Here is a 22,059-nt window from a genome sequence, read left to right on the forward strand (position 1 = left end):
ATATATATATATATATATATGGGCAAAATGAGTGAACAGACAGAGAATCTCAATGAAGAAATAGGAAAACTTTTTTTAAAGAGCCAGATAGAAATTCTAAATGCATAACCTAAATCTAATCATGAGAAATTATTAGACAAATTCAAATTGACTGACACTCTATAAAATACTTTCCCTGTAATCTTTAAAAATGTCAAGGCCATGAAAGTCAAGGAAATATGAAAAACTTTTAAAATGCTCAGATCCTGTATATTTTTGTTAAATTAATACTCATCATAGTCATTCATTACCATGATTCATATTATACAATCATCAAAACTATTTTCAAAAAATATATAGAAAATTGTTCATGGTATAATATTCATTTTTAAAAAGATGAAAAACTCAATGTATAAGGTCCTAAAAGTTTTCATTTTAATCTAATGGCGATCTATCTCATATACATACTAGACATGATGATGAAGAAAGCACTCTTTATACAAGAATGCCAGCTAACCAATGATTAGAAGTAATGATTAAAATAATCATTTTACTACAACCCCCAAAAAAATTAACTTAGGCAGGCTCATCAATGAATGCCAAAGCCTCTGAATGAAAGATTGGTGGAGAGATACATAGTTCAAGTCTCACACCACAGGTATAATTACAAGAGGGAAAAATCTTCACCGGAAGCATCAGGTTGTCAGCACCTTAACCCAATGATCAATCTTATCCTTCATGGTAAGACAGCAAGACATATGCTTCCTGGTGTGATGTAACATGAACAATACAGTGTTACCTATGAATATTCTTTCCAAAAATGTTTAAACTGAGTTTAACTGATTACTTAGATCTAATTTTATTTTATGAGAAATACAAAGATAGATCAGGGTAAATTGGCACCATGAGGAGTCAAACGAATCCAGCATGTAGAACATACTTTAGGACAACTATTCTAGTATTTTGACAAAACACGTCATGATGAAAAAATGGAGGCTCCTGACTGTCCTAGATTTTAAAAGACGTAAAGACATGTAACCATGTTACATTAGTCCTTAGTTGGATTCTAGTTTGAATACAGTGAATTTTAAATATAGCTTTGAGATATTTGGAAATTTTAAAATATAGACTGGATATTAAATGATATTAAGGAATTATTGTTTATTTTGTTAGAGGTGACAACGAGTTGTGATTAAGTAGGAAAATGCCCTTATTGTTTGGATATGCTTTAGTAGTATATTATTGTTCTTGATTATTTGACTCCTTTTTCCTGGATAAGAATTATATATCTTGCCCTGCAATTTGTAGAAATTCCTCAAGAAGGAGTATATCCCAACCCCAGTCATGTCATGCTGGTCTCGGATCAGTGAAATATGAGCAGAAGTGACATGGGTCTCACACTTTTTTTCAAATGCAAGCATTATGTATGTCTTTATAATTTCTAGATATCTCTAAATTGTGGAGAAGCCTTGAGAAGGCAGTTCTGTGAGTATCTATGAGTGCATATTGTTCCTCAGCCCCACATGGGGTGCTGCCAAAGAGGCAATAATATGTGAGACTCCGTGACCTGATACCGCAGGCTCACAAGCAAGCTTATGATACACATGGGGAAAATCCTGAGACAGTAAGTGGCATTAGACAACAGGTGACCCAGCATGAGCAGAAGGAGGTGAGAGTAGTCTGCCAACAGTCAAGACAGCAAAGCTTCCTTGAAAGAAATGAAATTTACAACAGGCAAGGAAAGGCGATAGGACTTAACTAGACAGAAGGAGGAGTGAATGTCTTAGCTGAGGGAAATGGCATGACAGAAAGTGCAACATCAGGGCTGAGCATGGGATACTGAGGGAAGGTGGGTGGCATTCAAGGTAGAAAGACAGGGTTCGGCCAGATAATAAAAACCTTGCATCCAGGATGGCTGGGACGCAGTGAGGTGGTGGAGCTGCACCTCCAGGAGTCTTTGTGCAGCAAAGGAATGTGAAAAGGAAAGACAGATCTGGTGGCATCTGTGAGGCAGGGCTGGGACAACTTCCTAAGCAAAGAAAACAGAGAGAAGCATTCTCTACCAGCCCAGGTGCCCGTGAAAAAGAACTTTGGTTTAGGCTTGGGCAGTGAGAACCTAAACGGAAAAATGCTAAGGCAGGTTTGAAGGGAGAATTGGCAGAATTTGGAATATTTATGTCCCTCGCATTCAGACACTTATGGTAAGCAAACTGTATTATAAGCTAATTCAGTGTTTAATGATTTTGAATGCATATATGTAAAATTGAAGGTTCTTTTCCTCTACCAACTGTTATCTCCACTTTTTTATCCTAAATGCAAAAATGTTAGTCACTTAGTAGGTAAACGGAATTTTTCAGCTTAGTTTTTCATCCCTAAAAAAAATTCTACTGCAAAAGCAAATCAAAAATATATATTAGGAAAGTTCACTTTTAAACATTTTGTATTTGATGCTGTTCATCTATAGCACTTAAAACTCATTTTATTTAGATTCAGTAGTTCAGTATTTATATTCTAGATCTGCACTTTCCAACATATAAGCCAATATTGAATATATGAAATGTGGCCAGTTGAAATTGAAATGTGCTGAAAAGTGTAAATTATACACCAGATTTCAAAAATAGTACAGCGAAGGAGGTTAACTTTTATATTGATTACTTATTGAAATGATGATGCTTTGAATGTATTGAGTTAAATATGTTATTAAAATTTTACCTGTTTCTTTTTACTTTTTAATATGATTGTTAGAAAATATAAAATTTGGGGCTCACATTTGTGGCTTGCATTATATTTCTTTTGGACAGTGCTATTTTAAAAGCTTAATTTTGTCTAGAAATATTACGTATGGAGTGGCCCATACTACAGTTAATGACAATAACAGGTTTTTGCATACCTAGTGAAATGAAAAATTATTCCATACATTTCTGTTTTCTTCCGGGCTGAATCTGTGATTTAATGATAAATCATACAAATATCTTGAAGCACATGCTATATTATATGCTTTTGTGGACAGTCATTTATGTGATTATGATATCTTTTTCTGTAGGGGAGGGAATATGAAAGATTTCAATAAAATTTTCCATTCATTAAATAGTATTAACAATAAATATTTTAGATTATCACTGAAGCATGATAAATAATGTACCTAATCATTTTAGCATCAATTTACAAAATCTATATGTAGCCAGCAGGAGGACCTTACTGCACAGGTATGGTATTTTGTTGTTATTATTGTTTAATTAGGCCTCTGGAGTGTCTTTTAATCTACAGCAGTCTCTATGCTGCTGCTGCTTTTTTTATGGTATTGAATTTTTTAAGATTTCAGGTCAATTGCCTTATGGAATATCCTACCTGGTGTTCTTTAGCTTGTCCCATTATCCTCTGAATTCCTGGGAAAAGAAGATCCTATCTAGAGACTCTTGATTACATTCAGACCACATGTTTTAGTAAGAATATGTAATAGTTGATGTCGTGTGTGTGATATTGTGTCATATTAAGAAACACATATATCAAGTTTTTCTATAATTGGTGATGTTGAATTTGATCACTTGTTGACAGTAGTGTTTGCCAGATTTCCCCATTGCGAAGGTATATGTTTTCATTTGCAATCAATGAGTGTTTTAGTAGACGATACCATGTGAATATTTGGTTTCCTAATAATTGTTCACTTAATGGCTGTAGCATCTATGACCAATCTTTATTTGAGCCAATTATTTCATTAGCAGTTGCAAAATGGTGGTTTTTAAATTCTCTTTTCTTTTACATCTATTCACTAGTACTCTTCTATAATCACTTTTCTCTCTTTTTCTCCTTGTGATTACCATGAATTCATTGATTGTTATTTATAGGATATATTGCAGTCAATTACAGTCATTCATTTTGATGCTTGGATTGTCCCAAATTTGGCCAATGTCTTTTAGACATATCCCATCATTATTTGAGCACTTCTTTGCTTTCCAGCACAATGAAATGTCACAGGCTCACCCCATACTTTCTCTGTCCTAGATTGGGTCCCCTTAGTGAAGAAAGACATTTAGAAACTAAAATCTGGGGATTAGGTATGTTCAGGGCTACTAGGGTCTCTCAATTAATAGCTTTTTAAATTGAGATATAATTCACATACCATAAAATTCACCCTTTAACAGTTAAGAATTCAAAATGCAAATCAAAACCACAATGAGTGCTTGCTTCAGCAGCACACATACCAAAATTGGAATGATACAGAGAAAATGAGCATGGCCCCTGTGCAAAGATGACATGCAAATTTGTGAAAAAAAAATTCTCTACCACAATGAGGTACCATTTTATACTCTTTAAGATGATTGTCATAAAAAAGAATTTCTTTAAAACAGAAAATAACAAGTGCTGGCAAGGCTGGGGAGAAACTGGAACTCATATGCATTGCTTGTGAGAATGTGAAATTTTAGCCACTATGAAAACAGTATGGCAAGTCCTCGAAAAAATAAAAATAGAATGTCTATATGACCCAACAATTCCACTACTAGATACATACCCAAAAGTATTGAAAGCAGGGTCTTGAAATCTATTTGAACACCTATGTTCATAACATTATTCACAATAACCAAATGGTAGAAGCAACCTAAGTGTCTATCAATAGATGAATGGATAAACAAAATGTGGTGTATACATACAATGGAGCGTTATCTTGCCTTTAAAAGGAAGGAAATTCTGACACATACTTCAGCATGGATGAACCTTGAGAACATTATACTCAGTGAAATAAGCCAGTCACTAAAAGACAAAGTATGAGTCCACTTATATGAGGTACCCTAGAGTAGTCAAATTCACAGAGGCAGAAAGTAGAACAGTAGTTGCCAAAGGCTGGGAAGAGGAGGGAATGGAAAGTTATTGTTTAATGGGGTATGGAGTTTTAGTTTTTCAAGATGAAAAGAGTTCTGGGGATGGATGGTGGTGATGGTTGCACAACAATGTAAATATACTTAATGCCACTGAACCATACACTTAAAATTGTTAAGATGATAAATTTTATTTTATGTATATTTTACCACTATTTTAAAAGTGTACAATTCAAAGATTTTTAGTGTATTCAAAGAGTTGTACAACTATCACCACTATCTAATTTTAGAACAGTTTTATCACCCCTAAAAGAAACATGCTAGAGGAACTGCCAGACTGTTTCCCAAAGCAGCTGCGCTAGTTTACATTCCTACCAGTGTATGAGGGTTTCAAGTGACCAGTTTTTAAATATTGTCATTTTCTAAACTTTCTTAAAAAGATTCTATAACTTCGTTCAAATCCTATAGCTTTGTCTTCTGTTTTGATTTGCAAATTTGTTACGAATAAATTGAGAATGCCACACATGTGAAAATGAGTTATTTTAATAATAAAATTTATAATACAATCTCTGTTATCTATAATCAAGATTATTTTTCTATTCAACCCTAATACTGTGGCCTCCTGACTACTTGCCTGACTGACTCTGACAGGTAAGTATGGGACTGATTTTCAGACCTAGCACTCAGCATCACTCGCACCCTCTCCTACGCATTTCAGAGCAGCAGAGAACTACATTTCCCAGAATGCTCCCCCCTCCAGGTTGCAGTTTGCATGCAAGGAATTTGGGGTGAATTTGGAAGGCAGAAGGAAAAAGGAACCTATTATTCTCCAGAGATGGTGACAGCCAGATGCTGCACAGATGTGAGAGTCACCGAGGCTTCCCAGCAAGTTCTCAGGAGCCACCCGCTCCAGGCTGAGTCTTCCAGCGTTCACTTCTACCTTCGCAGCAGCTGCCCTAAGGTCCGCTCTCTCGGCTCTCCCAACAATCATGTAAGCCCCTTTTGCTGTATTAAACCTTTTGTACCCAAAAGACGTAGAGTGGCTTGAGTTTTCCTGAACGAACGCTGAGCAATACACGTGTATGGGGGCAGAGGTACCATTTAACGTTTAATATATTTGAAATGCAGTGAAAGGGGGTGGAAATGTGGTATGTCTAGAGACCGACAGCGTTTTTTCACCAACCAAGAATGTCTGTTTAGGAGCCAAACTGGAGACCAGCCATACTATCTTTAATTTATCATGATCATTTCAAAAAGCATAAAAAAGAAAAACGCGTCGTTAAAAACTCATTGTACATACTATTTAAAGGTAGAATAATCCACCAAACAGCTGTCTCGTGATTTAACGAATTAGTCCCATCGTTATTATTTAGGTTATTTTTATTATTTTGACTACTATGAATAATCCGGAAAAGAGCGACTTTTTTTTTTACTTCCTTTAGACACATTCCAAAAAGTGCCATTCTGGTTCAAAGAATATAAACATATTAAAGACATATTGCTAGATTTGTTTCCAAAAATGTGACAATTTTACACTCCTACAGGTAATGACCAAGAATTTGTCTTGCCATTCTATGACTGTTCTCAACTACTATAAAAAAAGTTTGCTAATTTGGTAGGTAAAGTTTCAGGTTTACTTTTTATTCACTTGTTGATTAGCCATTTTTGTCCCCTCCCTTCCTTTTCTTTCTTCCTAACTTCCCTCCCATCTCCTCTCCTCCCTCCCCTTCACACCTCCCCTCTCCACTCTTTTTTTCTTTCCTTCTTTTTTCCTTTCTCTCCCTTCTTCCTTCCCTCCATTCTTATTTGCTTTCTAGAATTCACATACTTTGCCTATATATCTGTCAAATATTATGTTTTTATAAATCCCCCAACTTCCTGTTGCACTTAATTTTTGTTTTATTATACATCAATATTTTTATGCAGCAAAAATCTGTTCCTTTAGATTCCCAACATTGTTTTAAGCATGCAAGTTTATTTGTCATTCAGAAATCAGGTAAATATTAACTTTTACTTTCTATTATTTATGGCTTAATTAACAATTATGACTTGATTGTATATATCAACTCTTCAACTTTCTTGAACTTTTTTTTCTTTTGGTATCTATTAAAAGAAGATCTAACTTAATTTTTTTTCTAAAATAACTACTTACTTGAGCACCCTTTAGAGAAATTGTCTGTGTAATAATTGTGTAATAATTAAGATATGCTTGTTGAAAAAAGTTCAAACACCTCAGAAATACATACATAATGTGGAAAGTGAAAGAATCTACCCTCTAGAGAAAACCACTGCTGATGATTTAGTGAATTTTAAATTTTTTATTTTTTATTTATTTTTGTTTTTATTTTATTTTATTTTATTTTATGCCTACAGCACCCGGTCTTCCTAGGTGGTCTCCCATTCAAGTACTAACCAGGCCCGACCCTGCTTAGCTTCCGAGATCAGATGGGATCGGGCTTGTTCAGAGTGACATGGCCATAGACAATTTTTAATTTTTTAAAGCTTTTTATTTTATTTTTGTTTTTTTTCACTCTTCTCCTGGCTGTTCTGCAGCAGCCGCCGTAGATCACAAAGCTTTTTAAATTGAGGTATAATTTACAAGAATAATAAGCACAGATATTAAGTATACAGTTTGATGAGTTTTAATATATATGCACTCATGTAACCACCAACCAATCAAGATATAAAACAGTTCTGCACCCACAAAATTCTCTCTGGCCTTTTTCCAGTCAATCTCCATTCCCCTAAAGCAACTACTATTCTAATTTCTATAGTTTAGTTTTGATTGTCCTTGAACTTCATATAATGGAATCATAAACATAAACTCATCTGTGTCTGGCTTCTTTCACTCAACATAATTATTTTGAGATTCATCCATGTCGTTCTGTATATCTGCAGTTCGTTCCTATTAATTGCTGAATAGCATCTATTGTATGGATAAACCACAATCTATTTATCTATTCACTGATTGATGGTCATTTGGGTTCTTTCTAGTTTGGGGGCTTTGTCAAATATACCTGCTAAGAACACTCGGGACAAATCCTTTTGTGGACATTTTTAAGAGTGGAATTACTGGGTCATAGGGTGGTAGAACTTTAATTTTATAAGAAACAGACACACATTTTTCCAAAGTGGTTTACTATTTAACCCCCACCCCCCCACCAACAGTGTGGAACAGCTACTCCACAGCCTCACCAACATTTGATATTTTGTGTGAGAGATTATAATTTAATTTAAAAAATTTTTTTTGACAGAATCACAAAAGTTACAAGTAACAGTAAAAACATTTTTTTCCGTCATCATTTTAAAAATAAGTTGCCAACCTGATGTCCCATCTCCCCATAATTCTTTAATGTGTACATATAAACAAGGACATTCTTCTATATAACCATCAAAATTAGGAAGTTAATATTTGTGCATTACGACCATCTAACTCTCAGACACTAATTCAAGCTTTAACAGTTGTCCCAGCAATGTCTCTTCTAGTAAAAGGATCCAATTCAAAAAGTATATGAGGCATTTAATTATCAAATTTCTTTATTCTCCATCAAACGGGAACTGTTCTCAGGTTTCCCTTTTTAAAATTTTGAAATGTCTAAGCCAATTATATTGTAGAATGGCCCCAAATTTTGGTTTGTCTGATTTTTTTAAATAATTACATTAAGGTTATGCATCTTTGGCAAGATTGTCATAAAAGCACATGAATCTAATTTGTCCTCTTACCAATGTTGTTCACTTTGATCATTTAAATAAGGCGGTGTCTGCAAGGCTTAATCTTTTCCTATTGTAATTAATACTTTTGTGGGGCGGTATTCTGAGATTAGGTAACCGTTCCATTGCTTCCTAAACTTTTAATTTGTTTATGTATTAATTGATATCTGTGTATACTCATGATTTCTCATGTTCTTCAGTGGGGAATAATCCATTACTATCATTATTTTGATAGTCAAATTATACCAGATTTGATGCTACAGGCTGGCTTTTGTGTCCTTTTTACATGTCTCTAACATTCTTGGAACAATTATTTGCTTTCTGGCACAGGAATATCCAAGATCATGTTGTACTCTTCCTGCCCGGCCCTAGAATCATCCATTTCTCCAAGGAGGCTTAGTTTCTTTTAGTGAAAAATGGTGTTTAGAAACCCGGATTTAGGTAATGGTGTGCTTATTGTGATTGGTATATCACTGCTCCTAGTGCCTCTCTCAGGAAAGAATTAGGGAATATATGGGTGGATATACACATACACACACACACCAAACACATACATTTACATCTGTATTTATTTCTATACCTCTCTCCATGTATTGAAAACCATGAATCTACACCAATACTTCCAATTCCAGTCCTACTCATTGGGTTCACTTTAGTTTTTCCCCTTTCCATATGTGTAGCTCCTTTCTCTGACACGTGTTATACTTATTATATTTACTTATTTAATCACTTGCTGAATATATTCAATCTCCCGTGCCCACTGCCATCCCCTCCCCAATGTGGTCATCCTCCATGTGCTTACTCTCTGACACTCCACTCCATATCGCTCTTCTACCAGGACACCCACCTTTCTGTGTTCACATTCTGAAAACCTGCTTTGAGCCTCCTGTCCAAGTGGATGCCTCCTCAGTCCACTTAGGCTCTCCATGCTGGGCCATTATCATGTCGACAGCCTTCTCACTCAGCTCAACTCCCCATGTTGGGCCATCTCCCTTATGGACTCTGCTCTCCTGTTCAGGCTCAGACATCTAACACTGGGCTTTCCTCTGTGTGAGCACCTGTCTCACCCTGTTTATGCTTCAATATGCCATGTTGGACTGTCCCTGACCACAGTCACCCCCTCACCCTGTTAGAGTTCTGATATATGTTCTAACCCAAACCTCTATCATGTGACACCTATCTTGTTCTGTTCCACATAATGGCTCTAGGATTGAATCATTTGAGAAGAGAATGGAAGGGAAGAAGGAAAGGAAAGAGGAAAGGATGTGAAACTATTGTCATTCCTTTAAATTTTAGTTATTCTAAAGGGTATGACATGGTATCTCATGTTTTTAATTTGGATTCTCTGATGACTAATAGTGTAGAGCTCCTATTATGTGCTTATTGGCCATTTGTACATGTTCTTTCGTATACTGTCTATTTGAGGGTTTTGCCCATTTATAGAGCTGTTTGTGTTTCCCTCATTGATTTGTGTTCTTTATTCATTCTGGATCCAAGTCCTTTATAAATGGATATATTGAGAAATGTATTCAGCCCTTCCATGGCTTGCCTTTTTATTTTTTTAATGATGTTGATGACCAGAAATTTTTACTTTTTATAAAGTCCAATTTATGAGTTTTTAATTTTATAGCTTTTTAAATTTTAATTAATTACAATTAAATTAATTAGTTTTTAATTTTTTTGTGTCCCTTACGAAATACTTGCTTCCCCCAAATTCATGAAGATATTTGCCTATGTTTTCTTTAAAAAGCTTTGAAGGTTTAGATTTTATGTTTATGTCCCTGATCAATCTCAAATTAATTTTTGTGTATGTTGTGAGACGAAAGCCAAAGTTTTTCCCATACAAATATCCAGCTGTGCCAGTACTTTTTGTTAAAAAAGATCTTCATTTCCTGATGAATTAATTACCTGAATCTTTTGTCAAAACATAATTGTTGTACATGTATGCATTTATTTCTGTACTTTCTGTTCTGTTTTATTGACCTGTAGTCTACCAATACACTAATACCCTCACTGTACTTGATTATTGTAGCATTATAATCAAGTGATGTAAGTCCTCTACTTTTATTCTTTTCAAGATAGTTTTGCTAGGTCTTTTGGGTTTCCATATAAATTTTAGAAACAGCCTGTTGATTAGCTGCAAAATGCTGCTTGGAGTTTTGATTAGCATTATGTTAAATCTATAGGTCAAATTGATACTATAGCCACTTTAAAATAATATCAAGTTCTCTATTCCATAAATATTATGTATATCCATTCATTTGCTAAATTTTCTCACAATGATTTATAGTTGGCAGTATAAATAAATGTCTTACAGATCTTTTTATCAAATTTATTCCTAAATATTTTGTTTTTGAATATCATTATAAGTGTATTTTTTTAAGTTCATTTAAAAAACTGTTGGTAACATATGCAAATACAGTTGATTTTTGTATATTAAACTTCTATTATGCAATGTTTTTGAATTCACTTTTCAGTCTTAGTGTTTTTTTCTATCGATTAAAATGTTTTTTCAATGTAAACAACAATATTGTCTGTAGTAAAGACAGTTTTACTTGAATCTTTTTCACTGTATACTTCTTTCTCTTATTTTATCACACTGGCTAGGACTTCTAATACAATGTCAAATAGAAGTGGTGATAGTGAGGATCCTTGCCTTTTTCTGATTTTAGGGCTATATTTTTCAATATTTCACCATATGGTATAATGTTATCTAGGGGATTTTCTTAGATACTCTTTATTAGATTGAGGAAGTTACCTGCCATCCCAGCTTGAGATGTTTTCATTTTGAACTGGTGTTCATTTTTATCAAATGCTTTCTCTGAATCTACTGAGAGAATGGTATGGGCTTTCACCTTTACTTTACTATTGTGGCAAATTTCATTAGTTGATTTTCTAAAGTTAAACTGCCTTTGCTACCCTAGAATAAATCTCATTTGCTAAATTTTGTTTAGGATTATTGTATCTATGTTCATAAAGACATTGGTCTGTAATTTTCTTTTTTTGTAATGTCCTTGTCAAGTTTTATATACAGGTTATGCAGGCCTCATAAATGCATTAGGAAATGTTATCTTTTACTGAAATAATTTTTGTAAAATTAGTATCTTTTCTTTATTAAATATGCGATAGAATTCGCCAGTGAAGCTATCTGTACTTGGAGTTTACTTATGGAAAGTTTTGTTAGAACAGTTTCATTTATTTGATAGATATAGGACTATTCAGATTTTCTATTTCTTCTTTATTATATTTTGGTAAATTGTGATTTTTAAGTAATTTGTCCATTCATTAAGTATTCATATATTTGGTATAAAGTTATTTATAGAATCTCATTCTTGATATTGGTATTTTGTGTTTTCTCTGTTTTCTTATTCAGATTTGTAGGATTTTTTAATTTTATTAATTTCAAGAAATAATTTTTGACTCTGGTTATACTCTACTGCATGTGTGTATTCTATTTCATTGATTTCTGCTTTTTTGTTGTTATTTCCTTCCTTCTGCTGCTTTTGGATTTTCTTTTTAGTTCTTTTCCTAACTTCTTGCACTGAAAGCTTATATCATTGATTTACAACCATTATTCTGTTCTAATATATACCTTTAGATCTATAAATTTATTTCTGAATACTGCTTTGGCTGCATTTTGCAAGTTTTGATAGGTTGCATTTTCATTACAGTCAGCTCAGAATATTTTATAATTTCCATTGTAATTATTTCTTTGACCCATGGATTATTTTTGAAATTTGTTCTTTAATTTCTAAATACTTTGAGATTTTTAAGTTATAGTTCTGATAGTGAGGACAAATTTAATTCTATGGTGGTCAGAAAGAATATACTATATGACTTTTGACTTTTGGAATTTGTTGAAACTTGTTTTATGGACCAAGTCATGTTTTATTTGATAAATGTTACATGTGTACTTGAAAAGAATGTGTATTTATACCTTTGAGTATAGTATGCTATAACTACTAAGTAGGTAAAATTGGCTGATAGTGTTATTTAGATGTTTTATATTTTAATTTTCTGGTTGTTCTATAAGTTACTGGGAAAGCTGTGTTGAATGCTTCAAATATAATTGTGGATTTATCCTTTTCTGTCAGCTGCTGCTTTAAGCATTTTAGAGCTATGTTCTTAGGTGCATATCAGTTAAGCATTGTTGTTGCTCTCTGTTGAGTTAGCTCTTTTATCAGTATGGAATGTCCCTCTTTATTTCAAGTAATAGCTTCTTGTATTAAAGTTTACTTTCTCTGATCTAACAATATTTGCTTTCTTTGGTTAGTTGTTTAAATGACACATTTGATTCATTATTTCATACTAAACTTATTTGCGTTTTCATATTTTGATGTGTTTCTTGTAGGCAGCATATAATTAGGTCTTTAAAAAAATCTAACAATCTATGTTTTTAATTGGGAATTTTGTTTCTTTACATTCACTCTAATTTTGAAATAAATAAGTTGCAGCTAAATCTACTGTTTTGCTAATTGTTTCCTGTTTTTTCCCATCTGTTGTTTCGTCCTCCCTTCATGTTTTTATTAATTGAATATTTTAATATTCCATTTTATCTTTTTTTGTTTTCCTTTTAGTATCAGTCTTTTAAGTTAGTCCTAGAATTTACAAAATGTGTTCTTAACTTATTACAGTGTACTTGTCATTGTAACGAATAATTCAAGCATCTTACAACAGTTTATCTCCATTTATCCCTACCTACATATATTTATTGATTTTATTATAGATTTTATTCCCTATGTTATAACTCCACACATATTTGTTATGATTGTTGTTTTAATAGTCAATAGTGTTTCATTTACTCAGTGTGATGATATGGGATCATTTACCTTTAACCTGAATAAGCTTCCTTTATAACTCATTACCATGTTAGCTTGTTAAGAATGCGATTTTACAGCTCTTATTTGTCCAAGGACATTTTTTTTTTACTTTTTTTTTTCCAGTATAGAAATCTGGGTTGGCAGTTCTTTTTTCCTTTTGGTTGTTTGAAGATGTTATTCCATTGCCTTCCAGCTTCCATAAATTTTTATTAAAGTATCAACTATTATCTTTATTCTTTTCTTAAGAGATATTATATCTTTTTTTCTGGCTGCTTTAAATATTTTCTTTTAATTTTAAGTTCTCAGAAGTTTGACTATGGCGTGCTTAGGTTTGATTTTATTATGCTGCTTGATGTTGGTGAAGATGTTTGAATCTGTGAGCTTTATCACTCGTTAAGAGTATGAAAATTCTCAGCCATCATTCTTTAAATATTGTTGATATCTGTCTCTCTCCTCTCCTTCTGGGACTCAAATTAATTGTGTATTAGACCTTTTATCTGTGCTCCACATTTTTCTCATACTTTGTTCTATTTCATTTTTTCTTTCTGTGTTCAGTTTAAATATTTTCTGTGATTAACTTGAGTCTAGATTGGTGTAGTAATCATTCAAATAGTTTTTGAATTCAGGTAGTTCAACTTGCATTTCTAGAATGGCCATTTGATTCCTATTTATAAACTCATATTCTCCACTGAATTACTGTCTTTTCATCCATTTTGTCCATTCTTTCCTCCAGTTTCTTTAACATAACAATTATAATTATTTTGAAGTTTTTAATCAGATAACTCTAATCTGAATCATCTCTGGGTCTGCTTCTTTTACTGTTTTATCTCATGGTAATTTGTTTTTTGTTTGTTTGTTTTCTTTGCATGCCCAGTGGGGTTTTTTTTTTTGGTGGTTGGTTGTTTGTTTGTTTATTTGTCTGCTAGTTAATATAGTGGTTAATACAGTGAAGAGGCTCTAGATTATATTGCCTTCCTCTGGGTTCTGGAAGCAAGTGTCTATTTAAGTTTAGTCCTTACTCTTATTGTGTAATACTGCTAGTTCATGGTCCTTAATCCTAGGATGTGGCCTTTCTGTGGTCTCCATTAAGTGCCTAGTTATTCATGAAGGTTTATACATTCCACATTTAAGCTGGGCCTAACTTCTTATGTCTTCCCATTGTTGTGCAACCTCTGAAATCTCTGTTCAGCTCTCAGTCTTCCACACACTGTTCTCTGCTATGTCTCTTGGAGTCTTGCCCTGCTCATATATATCTTAATAGTGGGTCAAGCACCCAAGGGAAATTTTTATGCAGCTTAGGAGGGCTCCTTCTTTGCAGCTCCAGCCTATATGGGACCTTGCACTCCAAACCCAGCTATCTTAGTAGACCTAAACTCTGATGTTTCCTCTGCCCATAGATTGCTGTTCTCTGCTTGGGCTCTGTATCCCTGTGCTGAGATGAATGTGAGGCTGGCCTCGTGTGCTTCCCTTTTCTAAAGAGCAATAAGCCTGCCTTGGTTGTTGTCCAGTGCCTGCAATTGTTGTTTTACACAATTTCCCTAGCTTTTATTTTTGTTTACAGCAGCAAGGTGAGTCCAGTGTTAGGTACTCAATCATAAATAGAGCTGAAAGTCAAGAGGTTTGTATTTTAAAAAGAATGAATTTAAGGAACCATTATGTTTTTCTCAACTCAAGCTGTAGTGCCAGGCTAAACATAAAAAGTCTCTTACCACATGCACCCACTCTAATTCAAATTCCAAGTTGAAAGTCCTGTATTTCTGTAGGGTTCTGCCTTTTATTTTCATGCCTTTTAAAAGGTTAATAGCTTAATAAAATATACACATCCTAATCTTTTTTAATTTTTCTATCCATGTAATTGGAGTAAAACTAAAACAATTACATATCGATTTTCATATTTCACAGAGCACTACAGAAAGAAATGTTAGATTTCTTAGTCAAAGATAGAAAATGGAAGTTCAAGTGCTCAGATTTCCTTCAGTTATTAAATAAGAGTGAAATAGATGAGCTTTGTCTTTTCATTTCTTCTTTAAATTTTTTTTCCAGTTTTATTGAGATATACTTGATCTATAATGTTGTATTAGTTTTAGGTGTACAACACAATTTGATATATGTATATATTGTGAAATGATTACCATGATAACTTTAGTTAACATTCATCACCTCACATAGTTAAATTCTTTCTTCTTGTGATGAGAAATTATTTGACCATTTTCATCCATTTTACCTACTCTCTACTCGCTGCCTCTGGCAACCATCAATCTGTTCTCTATAGTTATGAGCTTGGTTTTTTTGAATTCTACATAAAAGTGAGTTCATATAGTATTTGTCTTTCTCTGTCTGACTTACTTCACTTAGCATGATGCCATCAAAGGCCATCCATGCTGTTACAAATTGCAGGATTTCCTTCTTCTTTATGACTGAGATATAGATAGATATATAGATATCTCACATTTTCCTTATCCATTCATCTGTCAATGGACACTTGGGTTATTTTCATCTCTTGGCAATTGTAAATAGGGCTGCAATGAAAATGGGGGTGCAGATATAATTTCAAGATAGTGATTTCATTTCCTTCAGCTATACATCCAAAAGTGGAGTTGCTGAATCATAGTAGTTCTATTTTAAATTTTTTGAGGAATGACCATACCACTTTCTACAGTGGCTGTACCAATTTACGTTCTCACCAACAGTGCACAAGAGTTCCCTTTTCTTCAAATCCTTGCCAGCACTTGTTATTTCTTTTTGATAAGAATCATTCTAACAGGTGTGAGGTGATATCTCACTGTGGTTTTGATTTGCAATTCCCTGATTATCAATGATGTTAAGTACCTTTTCATGTACCTGTTGGCCATTTATATGTCTTCTTCGAAAAATGATTATCCAGTTCCTCTGCCCATTTTTAAATTGGATTGTTTCTTTGCTATTGAATTGTATGAATTTTTAAATATATTTTGGATATTAACCCTCATCAGATAACATGATTTGCAAATATTTTCTCCCATCCCATAGGCTGCCTTTTCATTTTGTTGATGGTTTTCTTTGCTGTGCTGATTTTAGTTTGATGTAGCCCCACTTGTTTATTTTTGCTTTCATTGCCTTTGCTTTTGGTGTCAAATCCAAAAAAGTTATTGCCAAGACCAATGGCAAGGAGTTTACCCCCTATGTTTTCTTCTAGAAGTTTTATGATTTTGAGTCTTTTGAGCTTTGTCATCTCATTCCTTTTTGCTTTTTGATGAATGTAAAACTATAAGGAATAAATATTATGTGCCTTCACTAAAATTGGTTTAGACACAAAATTAAGAGTTAGGAAGCTCTATAATTCCCATCTCTCCAACAAATTGCCTTTTCAACACAATTCAATCCCTGGGTAGGAGCCTAAATTGAAAGACAAGAAAATTCCTGGGTAGGAGCCTAAAATAAATTTTTTATAGTAGAAAAGCTTCTGTGTTACGGTCATAGAAACAAGACTTTGTTTCCTTCATGTTGGAAAGAATAAAGAAGTTATTTGGCAATCCCTGTTTCCCCAATATCCTATTGCTATTTACTTGACATTAAAGTTATTTAAATGCTTCAAAGGGACTTTTTAAATTAGGGTGCCCACTAGGTTCAAAGCATTTATTTAGTCATTAAATATATATTGAATATTTAATGTTCGAATAATGCAGGGGTAACAAAAATATGTTAACCATTATTCTTAGCTTCAAGGATTTATTTTTGAGATGGGTAAACAAACAGTACACAGAAGTAAATGGCCCTATTGCTACCCTTTATAGTGTTATGAAAAGTCAAGGAGAGGAAAGATGTTTGGGTAGATCAAAAAAGGTTTCATGAAGGCAATGGTGTCAAATTCAGTCTTAAATTTTGACTAGGTGGAAAAAAAGAAAGGGTATATAAGCTGGGAGAATCACATAGTCAAAGATAGAAAAAAAGGGAATAGCAGAAGGTCCAATTTATCTGGAAATTAGAAATAACAGTGGGAACGTAATGTGGGGTCTCCTTGTTGGGAGTTTAAATATCAGGTTGGGGGAGGGAAGGGTAGACCACTGGGAACCAGAGAGGCTCTGGAAGGAGAAGGAAGGAGATCTATGACTGGAGCATTCCTTTGGCCATGAGAGGATATCAGGACCTCAGGGCCAGTGCTGGTCCAGAGAAGTTTTCAAGTATTTGAGCAGAAAATCTTAGATATTGTAGTGTTTGCATAAAATTAAATCTATTTAATGTAAAGAAGTCTTTTATATTCTGACGTTGAGTCCTCCCTACAGTACTTTTAAAAATAGTCTATAAAAAAGTAAATAATAAATGGCCATGTTCATTGAAGCATTATTTACAAGAGCCAAGACATGGAAACAATCTAAGTGTCCACTGATGGATAGATAAAGAAAATGTGAGATACACAGACACACAGAGGAATATTACCCATGCATAAGAATACATTTTTTAAAGAATGTTTTTATCTTACAAAATTAAAAGTTGGCGATCCTATGTTGGTCCTTAAAACACTCTTTTGGAAATGTTATTGGTGAGAAAACTAGAAGTATGAGAACTACTGGCGCATGGAGTCAATTTAAACATGAAGGAAACTGGAGCTTGTTTGAGCACCCTTTGATACAGTGGAGAAAGTGGGCTTAAAGGAGGGAAGATATTTGGGAAATAAAACTTAGAAGATGAGGCAACTCTTTGTCTATGTAAGTCAACAGAGGCCAATTCCAAGGGTACCACTGATAAAAACAGGAGAGTGAGGAGCACAATGGTATCTTGGTAGAGGGAAAGTAGGCAGAGGCTCTCAGGGAAGATTATTTTAGTTTTGAAAATGTTCTGTGGATGTACCTGTAGGAGAGCTGTTCAGAAATGGCCCATGGGCAACTGAAATATCAGTCTGGAGCTTGGAAAGGAGGCTCATTTATTGATGAAACAACAGACATTTATTTTATACATACTATGAGCCAAGTACTAAATTTGGGGAAAATAGATATATTTGCCTGTCACTTATACTTTCTTACAATTATCTTTTCTATATCAAGTACTTGTTACTTAATATTAACTCATCTCTGTTTTATGGTACTTCTGAGAACCTGTAATTCAAAGACATATTACAAACACAATAATAGATCTTTGAAATTTACAATTGAGCTACAAAATCATAAGTGAATAGAAATAGTAAGACTGAAAAAAAACTTTATAAGTGTTAGCATAGGCTGCAGTAATAGTCTCAAACATGAAATGACACAGAACCATAAAAGTTTCTATCTTGGTCACAGTTCATCTTTTGATGAGCAGGTGAATAGTTGGTAGACCAGCTCTCCCTAGATACCAGGCCAAGGGCATTTCCAGCTTCATGAACAACAAACACATAGTTTCCAAAGTCATTCTGTCACTTTCAGGCCTCCAAGTGGCAAACATCCTTCTACTTCCACTCCAATGTCTAGAACTGTCTTATGACCCAATCTAACTACAAGGGCAGCTGGGAAGCACAGTCAGATTCTGTGTCCAGGGAGAAGAGGAAATATATTTTGTTGAACAATTAGCGGCCTGCCATGATTTGGATTAAATCATTTGAGATAAAGTTAAATTCTAACAAATAAAACACTTGGTCATGAAGAACGTTTTGTGTATCAATGAACAGAATCTTTAGCACTGCATGTCTGGAGAGAAGTTATTGCCATTTATAAGGAACTTCTATTCCTGTAATAGTTAAACTACGCTTTAATAGTTATAAAAATAAAACTAGGAAACAGTTGAATTTCTATAACATTGTTCAGAGTCCTTGCAAGGGTATTATTTGCTGTTTCTAGCTGAAAAGCAATCTAAGCTATGTGACCTGAAGTGACGGGGGCCTAAGAGTAAAGAGGACAACATCTCAGAATTAATGTTTTCTATAAGCAGATCATTTACGAACCTTCCTCTTTGTTCCTAAGAATATGGGCCTCTTTGATGTGTTTGTGGTTTTTGCATTTTTCACCACCAGCATTTTTTTCTTCAAAATCGTCCTTAAAATGACTGCATCCTTTTATGAACCCATACTTTGCCTATGACAACTTGCCTACTTCCAATAAATTTTTACTACATATCCAACTTTTCAGCTTAGTTCTGCACTTGAGCCTGATGTGCTCATAGTGGCAGATAGAAACCCATCAGCAGTAATACATCACTACTCAAGATGTCCTATCACTTGATAACTAGAGATATCTGCTTTTATTCATGAAATATAATATGTAGATTATTCTATCTTTAGTGTATTCCTCAGGGCTAAATTTCTTATAATTTAAAATCAAATATATCTCTATTGGGGATCTTTCTTCTCAAAGTCTCAAAGTTACTATCAGCTCTGCCTTGTTATCATTGACATCAACAATAATATATTGATTCTTCTAGCCTAGGATTTGGAAAAAGAAGCATTTGAAAGAAAATTATGAACTTCAGATATTAGCTGTTCTGGTGGATCCTAAATAGGTGATGCAGTCCTTAGTCTGTTTGGTTTGCTGTGACAAAATGCCACAGATCGGGTGGTTTATAAATTTAAAAACTATTTCTCACAGGGCTGGAAGCTATAAGTCCAAGGTTAGGTGGCTAGCATGGTTGGGTGAAGACCCTCTTTCAGGTTGCAGACTTCTAACTGTATCCGTACATGGTGAAATGGCTAGGGAGTTCTGTGGGGCCTCTTTAATAAGGGTGCTAATCTCAATCATGAGGGTTCGTGACCTAGTTGCCTCCTGTTAGGAGGCCCCACCTCCTAATACCATCACCTTGGGGATTAGGATTTCAACATATTGATTTGAGTGGGGAGGGTGGGGTACAAATAAAAACATTCAGACCATAGCAAGTCTCTTCCTAGTAAGTAGTTGGGAGCAGGAGTTAAGACAAAGGTTAATTTGGATCATTAGAAAACCTTCACAGTATTGTTTAATCGGAACACTTTAATGGATTTTGTTTTTGTTGACTTAGCATCAGAATTTTTTTTTTTCTTTTTTTTTTTTTTGGCTGGGGGCAGGGGAGGATGCAGAATCCTAAAATAAATGGGAGGCAGTGTCACATATCCCACCATAGAAGCTAAAAGAGGCAATCATTTCCCGACAGCTGGGATATCTGCACATGTTCCTGCCGAGGGCTTTGAACCTTGAGGGCGTGATGCAAAACAGAGGCTCCTGAGAGATCTTTTGTAGCAATGGAGGGGAGTAGAGTCCACAGCTTAGAGATGACTTCCAGGTTGTGGGGTCCTCTGCAGACTATACCTGGAGCACCATCTTGACTGCTCCAGGCTGCTCACCTTTCCATTTCCTGCTCTTTTCCTGGACTGTTCTTTGGTTCTGTGATAGCATTATAAGAAATTGTGTTTTGCTTGCATTGGTCAGGGAAAGTTTCTGCTACCTGCAATCAAAAATTCCAGCTAGCACAAACACCCCCCCCCAAACCTGCTATACCTATACATTTTCACTAAAAATAACTTATTGCAGAAATTATTTATCAACAGAAAATAGACAAAGCAAAAAACACTATTAACCCCATCACTCATAGAGAACCTTTGTAAAAACAAACTTAAAACATTTTTCTGGTGCACACTCTCCCAGACTTTTTTCCTAGGCATATGAATATAGTTTCTTTAGCTTTTATAAAAACTGCCATCGCATTGTAATCAATGAGCTTATTATTTGCCCACTATTCTGCCTCATCCTGTAGTAGTACTGCTTCCCCACACTTACTTGAGTTGCCTTTAAATAAATATCTGTATAAGGTATATAAAATGATTTCAGGTAAATTCTTGGGACAAAAAAACCAATCTGGCACAGTAAAGCTTATGTTCCTCTACTGGATAAAAGTTTCCAAATACCTAATGTGGCTATCTCATTTGGTCATGTGCAAATGAATATATAATTTTTATATTCAAGTTGCTAGAATTTAGAATTTCTAGAGAAAGTTTAGGTTATAGATATACTGTCCCGAGGACCTACTATTTCAACTAGAAATACATTTAAAAATTGCTAATTACTCAGAATGCATTGTTGATCTCTAACTCAAGAAGAGCTGTAGAATATATATTTAAAAATACAGAATTACTTCTAGGTACAAATAAGAACTATTTCAAAGTAGATTATTTGAGAGAACAATTTTATCATATATATAGCTTAAAATTATAATTACTATTTGCAAATAGTAACTATAATAAAAATTCTTAGAAAGTCTGTTCTCTATCTCATATCTTAATAGACTTAAGTACCCTTTCCTTCAGAGAGGTAAACTTCAACCCCAGATGCACTAAAACAAATTAGTAGCATCTAAATTAATTGCATTTTTATTTTTCCAACCTAGATTGCCTTTAGTCAGTCTTGTTCTATGGCCCCTCATTCTGTTATCTGCCTTTAAAGCATTGAATTTTTTCTTTATAGCCATATTTAAATACTAAAAACAAGAGCTTATGGCTCTGTTTTTCTTCCTGGTGAATGGTAAACTTTTCTCTTATTGCTACCACAAAATTTTCTTTGATAAATTTAAGAAATGGATTCACAGAATTTCTAGTAATTTCCAAACAAGTGTGCAGGTGTTTGTTTGTTTTTTTTACTTTTCAAAATAAACTATCTTTAAGCTGCTTTTAAGATTTTTACTATTAATTTTTTAAATCACATGACTATTTTCACCTAACGGTGCTTTTTCTCTATGACCAGCTCACTGATAAGGTAACTATTCAATAATTAAAAACTAAAACCATCTAATGCTTTATTAAGCAAATAACAGGTATGAAT

At 34.0% G+C, this 22,059-nt stretch overlaps 2 non-coding genes across 2 annotated transcripts; one reads left to right on the forward strand and one right to left on the reverse strand.

The window, feature by feature from the left end:
• The first annotated feature begins 4,156 nt into the window (after positions 1-4,156).
• LOC112469898 lies at positions 4,157-4,263 on the forward strand. The gene has a single exon (XR_003042752.1). It is a non-coding gene; the product is annotated as a U6 spliceosomal RNA (small nuclear RNA).
• Positions 4,264-7,157: 2,894 nt separating this feature from the next.
• Positions 7,158-7,276, reverse strand: LOC112469726. The gene has a single exon (XR_003042724.1). It is a non-coding gene; the product is annotated as a 5S ribosomal RNA (ribosomal RNA).
• Between the last annotated feature and the right edge of the window lie 14,783 nt (positions 7,277-22,059).

This window comes from Pteropus alecto, unplaced genomic scaffold, assembly GCF_000325575.1.
Source record: "Pteropus alecto unplaced genomic scaffold, ASM32557v1 scaffold86, whole genome shotgun sequence".
NCBI lineage: Eukaryota > Metazoa > Chordata > Mammalia > Chiroptera > Pteropodidae > Pteropus > Pteropus alecto.